The sequence below is a fragment of the Gossypium arboreum genome, chromosome 10 (genome assembly GCF_025698485.1).
Source record: "Gossypium arboreum isolate Shixiya-1 chromosome 10, ASM2569848v2, whole genome shotgun sequence".
NCBI lineage: Eukaryota > Viridiplantae > Streptophyta > Magnoliopsida > Malvales > Malvaceae > Gossypium > Gossypium arboreum.
The window spans coordinates 51,310,585-51,319,274 of NC_069079.1; the positions used below are offsets into that span (position 1 = coordinate 51,310,585).

The window sequence follows — 8,690 nt, forward strand, 5'->3', positions numbered from 1 at the left end:
TTATATTATTTTAATTTAATATTTAATAATTTTATATATTTTTCTATTTATTGAAAATTTTTATAATAGCCAATTTTAATATTATTTTAATGTTACATTAGAGTAGTATATTAATATAGATTTTTTTTAATGTGTTATAAATTACATAACATAATATAAACTTATAGATGGAATTAACCAAGCTGAGCTCGAGTCTTTATTGTCCAAACTCAAGTTCAGCTCATATTTTAAACAGGTCTAATTTTATTGTTCAAACCTATTTTTCGAGCCTAATATTTTTATTTAAACCTTCTCCAATTTCTGACAAACTTTGAAGAGAATCCATTTACAAACTTTGAAGAGAATCCATTTACAATTGTATTTGGAAGTTTCGTGGCTTAATTTGCTGCCAGGAGTATGAAATTAGTTGAAATTTTTATCAAAGCTTCTCAATTTTAGATATTCTACTATTTAAAAAAAAATTGTGATTGTTTAATTCAAACCAGGAACAATTCATTTTTTTTTATATAATCTGTTCTAAAAACTTCTCTAAACAATCTTTTACTGCAGACAATATGACAATTATTGTAGCAGCTTGGCAATATGACAATATGGCAACTAATGTGGAGCAAACCTCTTACTCAGCTTGGCAATCTCCTTGGAGTTCAATCCAAAGGCCTTCTCCAGAAGATTTTCTTCGATCCCGGAACCGAAAACTGCATTCGGAATTTTGACCAAACCTGGATTTTCGCTGTCGAAACTTCCCAAGATTGTTGCAGGCATATCTCCAACATTCATTTGAAAGTGCAATAGCCCCTTTGGAAACACCATGACTTGACCCTTCTCAATCACTTTAGCGAAGATTCGGTTTTCGGTATCGACGAATCCTGAGTAGATTTTCCCTTCAAGAACAAATGCTATTTCGGTTGCTCTCGGATGGAAATGGGGCATGTTTGATGCCGCCTACTTCGAAATCAGCTCGAACAAACGACATGCCTAGTGTATTCAATCCTGGAAAGATGTTGACATTCACTGACGTAGCTGCTAAACCTGTTTCACTGAATTTCCACGGAAACTTTATGCCGGAAAACACGAAATCGTCGACCGTGGCAGCGGACGAATTCTTGCATGCTGCAATCCCTGTGCTGGGGATACAAAAGTCTTGGACAGGATCAGGGTCAGATCCCAAGCTTGTAATGGCATAATAGAGGAAAAACACCAGCAAAAGTGGTAGCTTTGGACACATTGTTGTCAACTTGAAAATGGTGCTCTCCAATCTTTACATATATGAATAATTAATGAAGAACAAGTCTGACTCTAAGGCAAGTGAAACCCACAGTGGGAAGACATTAATATTTCTAAAATTATACCTGTTGCCATATATATAGCCAGTGGGGAAGGCAGTTGATAAAGCTTTAAAAAAATGGCAGCTTCTTCTGCAATTTCTGGTAAACTTATTTTGAGTGTATAGTGGAATATTAGGTAGAGCAAAGATTAGCTGTATTTTATGGTTTTGATTATTGAAATAAGCGTATATTTTAAGATAATCGAATCACTACACAAATCTTAAAGTTGACTCTAGATTCCAACTACTTAGAAACAGACGAAGTGCAAATGAAGATAAGCATAAAGCAATCCATGTGCTTTTATTTCTTTATATACTAGTAAGAATCATGTGCTTCGCATCACGCATTCTAAATATTTGTAAGATGTAAACGGTAAATATTTAGAGAAGCATATAATATATATTATATAATTATTTCCGAATAAAATTATTATTAAATTATTATGTTAATTATTAAGGTAAACTACACAAATAATCACTAAACTTTTAAAAATTCTATTTTAGATATTCAAAAAAAGTTTGTAATTTAAGCATTCATGTTATATAATTTGATCACTTTAATTTACTTGTAACATTAATTTTAAAATTTTGATTTTTATATAATTTAAGTAAAATAAAAATTATTATTTTAATTCCCATCTTTTAATATAAATGAGGTTTAACCCTAATAACTGGGGACATGAAGCCCCTTTTTTCTAGTCTAAGAGTAACCCATAAGTTAAGAGAAGAAATTGGGAAGGGAAACGAAGGAAAGCAAGAAGGAAATGGAAGATCAATGTGGTTCTTCAATTACAATCATCTTGTTACCCATTGTTAGCAAATGAAAGCCGAAAGCATTGATTCCCTCTCTTCCCAAAGCAATGGCAAGAGTCACCATGGCTATTCATTCCTACAAATAAAAAAAACCCATAGTTGTTTTGTGGATTAAGGTGTGCATCAGCTACCTATTGTGTTGTTTTCTTAACATTACCTATTTAATTTCTTTATTAAAAAATCATCTCCTTTAAGCTTCATTACTAATTTCCCTTGGCAAACGAAAGAAACACACACACAGAAAAGCATGTTAGATTGGCAACCTCTAAAACAGAGTTAGCAAACCGAAGATTAATAGAGAAATATGACATCTTAATTTGTTGATTAGTACAAACACATTAAATTAACAGCAACTTGAATGGAATACCAAATCTTAAAAATCCAAGGCACGACATATCATGACTTAAGCTCTTTCTCCTCTAATCCTTCTAGCAAGTTGAATATCTTTGGGCATAATCGTTAACAGATTTTGGCATGAATAGCGGAGAGATAAGTATCCTTGAAAAGCCCCACTAGATACGCCTCTGCTGCGTCCTGGAGGGCAGCCACGGCGTTGCTTTGGAATCTCAAATCGGCCTTGAAATCTTTAGCGATTTCCCTCACTAACCTCTTAAATGGAAGCTTTTGGACCAGCAGCTCCGTGCTATTCCGATACTTTCTGATTTCTTAAACCAGAGGAATGGAGCTCAGCAGTGCAAATGTCCCCAATTTTATGGTTAAACCTCGTTTATATTAAAAGATTAGGCACTAAACTGATAATTTTTTTAGGCTTAAGGATACAAAAAGCCTTTAAGTTTTTTAAAAAGCAATTAAGCTCTTTTTTATATTTATTTAAGTATTTAAATTTTTAAAATGTATCAAAAAGCCTTAAAATATTTTTTAAAAAGCAATTAAGCCCATGCATTTATTAAAATTAGAAATAAAATTTATAAAAATTAAAATCAATAAAAGCTATAAATATTATTAAATTTTAATAAATTTTAATAAAAATTAAAATATTAAAAATTAAAAAATATAAAAATAGTAAAATAAAATATAAAAAATTGTAAAATTTTATCAAAATCTTAAAAACTATAAAATATATAGAAATATAAAAAAGTTATAAAATTTTTAAAGTCGTAAGAAAATTATACAAAATGTAAAAAATATAAATTTCATAAAAAATTATAAAAATTATCGTACCAAAACATTTTATAATTTTTCTAAACTTTTATTGATTTTACTTTTTATCATTTTTCACCACATGCCAAGCTATGTTGCAACTAGAGGTGATCATGGGCGGGTTGGGCGGGCCAAGATAAAATTTTAGGCCTGTCTACTAGGCTCGGCCCTGCTCGCCCAAAATATGGGCCTAAAATTTTGTCCAAGCCCGCCCAAATAAAATTACTAAGCTCGAGCTCTGGCCGGCCATTTATATTAAATTTTTCTTATTTTATTAAATAAAAAATTTAAAAATATAATAAATCAAATATATTTAAAAACATAAAAACAAATATTAAAACAAATAAAAATAATACTAAAATAATTCTTAAAACAATACACAAATTAACAATATAATAAAAAATAGTTATATTAAAAATTTAAAATAATTTTAAAAATAAAAATATATATTAATATATAATTTGGGTCGGGCCCAGGCCAAAAAACTCTTACCCGAGGCCCGGCCCGTTTTCTAAATAGGCCTCGTTTTTTTGCCCAAGCCCATTTTTCGGACCTATATTTTTACCCAAACCCTCCCATTTTTCTAAGCGGTATTCGGTTGGTCAGCCCGCCCATGATCACTCTAAGTTGCAACACGTGATGACTTTAATTGAAAAAAGCTAGGGGTCATTAATACTTTTATGATTTTTATAAAATTTCACAATTTTTTATTTTTTACAATTTTTATAAAAAATTTCTAATTTTTATATTTTTATTAAAATTTAATAAATTTTTAAAATTTATTATTTATTATAATTTTATTTCTAATTTTAATAAGAGCATAGGCTTAATTGCTTTTTTGAAAAATTTTGAGGTTCTTTTGATACATTTTGAAAGTTCAAGTTCTCAATTTAGTGAAAAAAAAAGAAGAAAGGCTTTAATTGTTTTTTTTTTAAATTGAGAGCTTTTACACCCTTAAGCCTTTTTTTTTGCTTAAATTATATGAAAACAATAAAATTTTAGATATAACTCCACCTTAGATTTCCCTTCATAATTTTAATAGGAGTGAGCAAAATTATTCAACTATATAACGTGGATAAATAAATTGTAAACTTTTAAAAATAAGGTGACCACCTGTGTAGTTTACCCTAATTATTATAAGGATAACATATTCACCCATACTTAGATTGAGTTGGTACAATAAGTTAACCGAATACCAACTCAGTTGAAAAAATAAAAAATACCTCACTTTACGAACTAAATTGACCTTTTATATAGAAAATCTTTAAAAAAAATTACACACATAATAGAATTTAAACACATGCCTTCTTAGTTTTCTATATTTATAATTTTCTTTTCAACTAAAGCCTTATTTGTTATTTATATAATTTTTTTATAAATATATATGCCTATACTTATTACAAAGTCCCTGAATGAGTTTGTGTCACAAGTTTCGAATACCATTTCGGTTGAAAAAATAAAAATACCTTGACATTACAAACTAAATTATCATTTTATATAGAAAGCACACACGATAATAGAATATGAATCCATACAAAATTTTCTAAATTTATATGTTATCATTTAATGAAAGCCTTTTTATTGTTTATATCAAATTTTTTATAAATATATTTGTCTACACTTAATATAAAATCATTGACTAAGTTAATGTTATATACTAATGGAGTATCGACTCAATTGGAAGAAAAGCTAAAATACTTTTACTTTACAATAAAATTGTATTAGTTTAGGTATTTTCGTCATTTTCTATATTTTATATAGAAAATATAAAATTATACATATAATAATATTTCAACTCATACTTTTTAGTATTCAACGTTTGTACTTTACACATATAAAATCATTTATACTTTATAATAGGAATTTAAGGGTATTATTGTTATTTACAGTAATTTTTATAAATATATTTATTAGATAAGTTTATTTTTGCTCACATCGTGCATGTATATAAGAAAATAAAAAAAAAAATTATATAAGAGGTTGATGCTTCGATAAGTCCTTAAAAACAAAAATATAAGTTTTGAACGGTGTCATTGAAATTGACGAATTGTTGGAACAAAGCCAAACTTTCATTGAATCGAAAAGGTGAATTCTTTTATTTAGATTTGTTGTCGAAAGATTATGACTTTTGGGAAGGTATATGTGGCAACCAAATTACAGTTGGAATGAATCAATCCAAAAAATTTTATTTTTTTCTTATGGTTGGAAATTAGAAATTTGTATATTTATCTTTGTTCATGTTTGAGATAGACATGATTATAGCTTTAAGGAATACTTGAATTTATGGTGGTGTCGTGGAGCTGGGTGACCTATAAATTTTATTTTCCATGTGAGTATGGAGCCTTCAACTGGGAAGTCAGATTACGTTGCAAATCAAGTCCCAGTTGATGGTGATTATAAAGTTTGGGGTTCAAGTGTAACTAGGGCTTCAAGTTTACAAGGTTATGCGGGCATGGCAAGAAGTTTTTCTGATTGGAAAAAGATGTTTTATAAAACTCATACACAAGTACAAGAAAGAAAAACACAATGATGTTTCAGTATAATCAAGTAATTGACGTTTCAGTATAATCAAGTCATTTGTTTTATCTATCTCAACCCTAGGTGGTGACCCCGTTACTATAACCTATGATAGAATTGGGGTGAAATAAGGTCACTGCCTTTGGTGGAAATTGATAAAATGAATTACTTGATTATACTAGAAGACCCTTGTGGTTATCTTCCTTGAACTTGTGTATGGGTTTTATAAAGCATGCTCCTCTGACGAGAAAAACTTGTTGTCGTGCTCGCATAACCACCATAAACTACTACCACGGTTTTGCTCCATCCTTTGACAATATAACCTTTGTAAACTTGAAGCCTTAATTACACTTCAAACCGAGCCGGTATAATCACCATCAACGTAGACCTCGAGTTACAAAGTGATCTTGACTTTTCAGGTAATGGCTCCATACTCACATGACAAGTGAAATTTGTAATTTACCAAGCTCTACAAAATCATAGTGAACTCAAACACAACTTAAAACTATGACTATGTGTTCCTCAAAGTGAGAGAGAAATAAATCTTTAAACCCGAAAATTTTAGCACACAAGAAAAAGAAAAAAAAACAATTTAAAGGAGATTGAGATATGAGTGACTAAGGGATGGGAACATGCATTTATATAAGGGATGAGGTGGGTTAAAAGGGGATTTTTTTTATCCTGGGAATCCCAAGTTGCAATGTATGAAATTTATCTCGGGAATCCCAAGTTGCAGAGGTTCAGAGACAGAAGCAATCAAGTGGCACGGGGGTTGAAATGACCATAGAGAAAATGCCCCCTGTAGGAAGCATTTTCACCTGACATGGAAGTGAAAACACTTCCTAGAAGATGCATTTTCTATTGACATGTGGCTAGAAAACGCCTCCTACAAGAGGCGTTTTCATTGCTTGTAAAGTGAAAACGCTTTCTGCAGGGGGTGTTTTCTATATGGACATTTCAACCCTTAAGAAAACTTGATTGCTTCTCCCTCTAAACCCCTATAACCCAGGATTCTCGAGATAAATTTCTCTACATTGTTTGGGTGCTGAAAAATGCTGTTGTGGGAGAGCCTTTTTGCCCTCACAAATTTCAAATTTAAGTTTTTTCCATAAAAAATCTGTGATGCCTAGGGCATGTGTTGTTTGTGGAATCGTTTCATGTGTGTCGGGGTAAGATCTCTATAAAATAAACTTAATATAACCCATTGAGTTTCCATGTCGACCTTTGAAGCAAATTGTTGATCTTAAGGATACTTGGCATTAGGAGGTATCGACATTATGCTGAAAAACCAAAAATTTTGTTTCTATGTTTTCGTCGAAGCAAAGGTAATTCGTTAAATTACGTGTAGGTTTAGGGATTTGGGTGATGAGAACTATATTTTTTACTATTTACTCAATTTTAGATATGTGGAAGATGATATTTGGTTCAAGATGAATAGATGAGTCATAGTTGTTATCCATTACAATGGTCAAATTTGTGAAATCAAAATTGGGCCCTTTTTTGTATTAGCCTAATCTGAAGATCTGTTATTCAACCAAAGCATAACATTAAAAGAGTTTTAGACAAGGATTAGGTGTAAAGTGGGGACCTAGAGAAAAATTTTGAGCCTGGAATGTAGATATCAAATGTCATTTAACCCTATTTGTAACACCCCTTACCCGAGACCGTCACCGGAGTCGAGCACGAGGCGTTACCAGACTTAGCTTACTAATTCGGGGCATAAAAAATTGCTTTTAAAATTAATTTAGTTTCATTCATTTAATATTCCCCTAAAAAGGGTTCTCGAGACCCTAAAACATGAAATTGAAATGGTTCGGGAACAAACCAGAATCAATAAAAATTTTCTGATCACTTAAACAAATCAAAACAATTTATTTCATCTTTCATAAATAAACTGTCCATCTACTTCATTGTCACTAAATAAATCATAACTCGAGTTAGGAAACTCAAAATTCAAATTTGTAAATTTTCTCTAAAACTAGACTCATATATCTTCTTACTAAATTTGTTTCAAAATTTTTGGTCCAATCAATTAGTATAGTTTATTAGTTAAAGTTTCCCCTGTTTTAGTGTTCGGCTGCTCTAACCTCTGTTCACTACAAATTAAATTTCTCCCTATAAAGAATTCAAATAACCATAACATTTATTTCTATTAAAAGTAGACTTAATAAGAAATCGATACATATAAAGTATAACTCCTAATTATTTTGTACAATTTTTAGTGAATTTATAAAGTCAGAATAGGGGATTCAAAAATCACTCTGACCCTGCCTCACCAAAATTTAAATATATCATAAAATAAAACTCCTTTAATTACTCTGTTTCTTTCATATGGAAATAGACTTAATAAGATTTAATTATATATCTTATTCACTATCTAAATCCATTTATACTATTTTTAGTGATTTTTAAAATTCACATCATTACTGCTATTTGATATTGTTTTAAAGCTAATTTCACCTTTTTCATGATTTCCATGGAATAACTAGCATTTAGGCATACATAACACCAAAAATGTCCTTGATTAGCCATTCCAATAGTTAATCATTATCAAGAATTTACATACCATTCATTAGCCATATCATAAGATCATACACACAAATTGGCTACGATGCTATACATGTCATACTAAAAATAAAACGTCTAGCTATACCAAAATAATCCTTGTGATAGTGTGCCCGGACCTCCGACGTACTTTACGATCCCCGAGTTAGCTTAACAAAACTATAAAAAGAAGGAAAATAAAGGGGGTAAGCATTAAGCTTAGTAAGTTTCCATGCAAATAAATAACAACATTCATAAGAATTATCTTACTACTTGGCATGATACTACTTAATGCAACTTCATTAATTGTCATAGACATATTTTAAACTTC

The 8,690-nt window shown here is 30.2% G+C and overlaps 1 pseudogene; it reads right to left on the minus strand.

The window, feature by feature from the left end:
- Window positions 1-449: 449 nt before the first annotated feature.
- LOC108488870 (germin-like protein subfamily 3 member 2) lies at window positions 450-1,471 on the minus strand (annotated as a pseudogene).
- Between the last annotated feature and the right edge of the window lie 7,219 nt (window positions 1,472-8,690).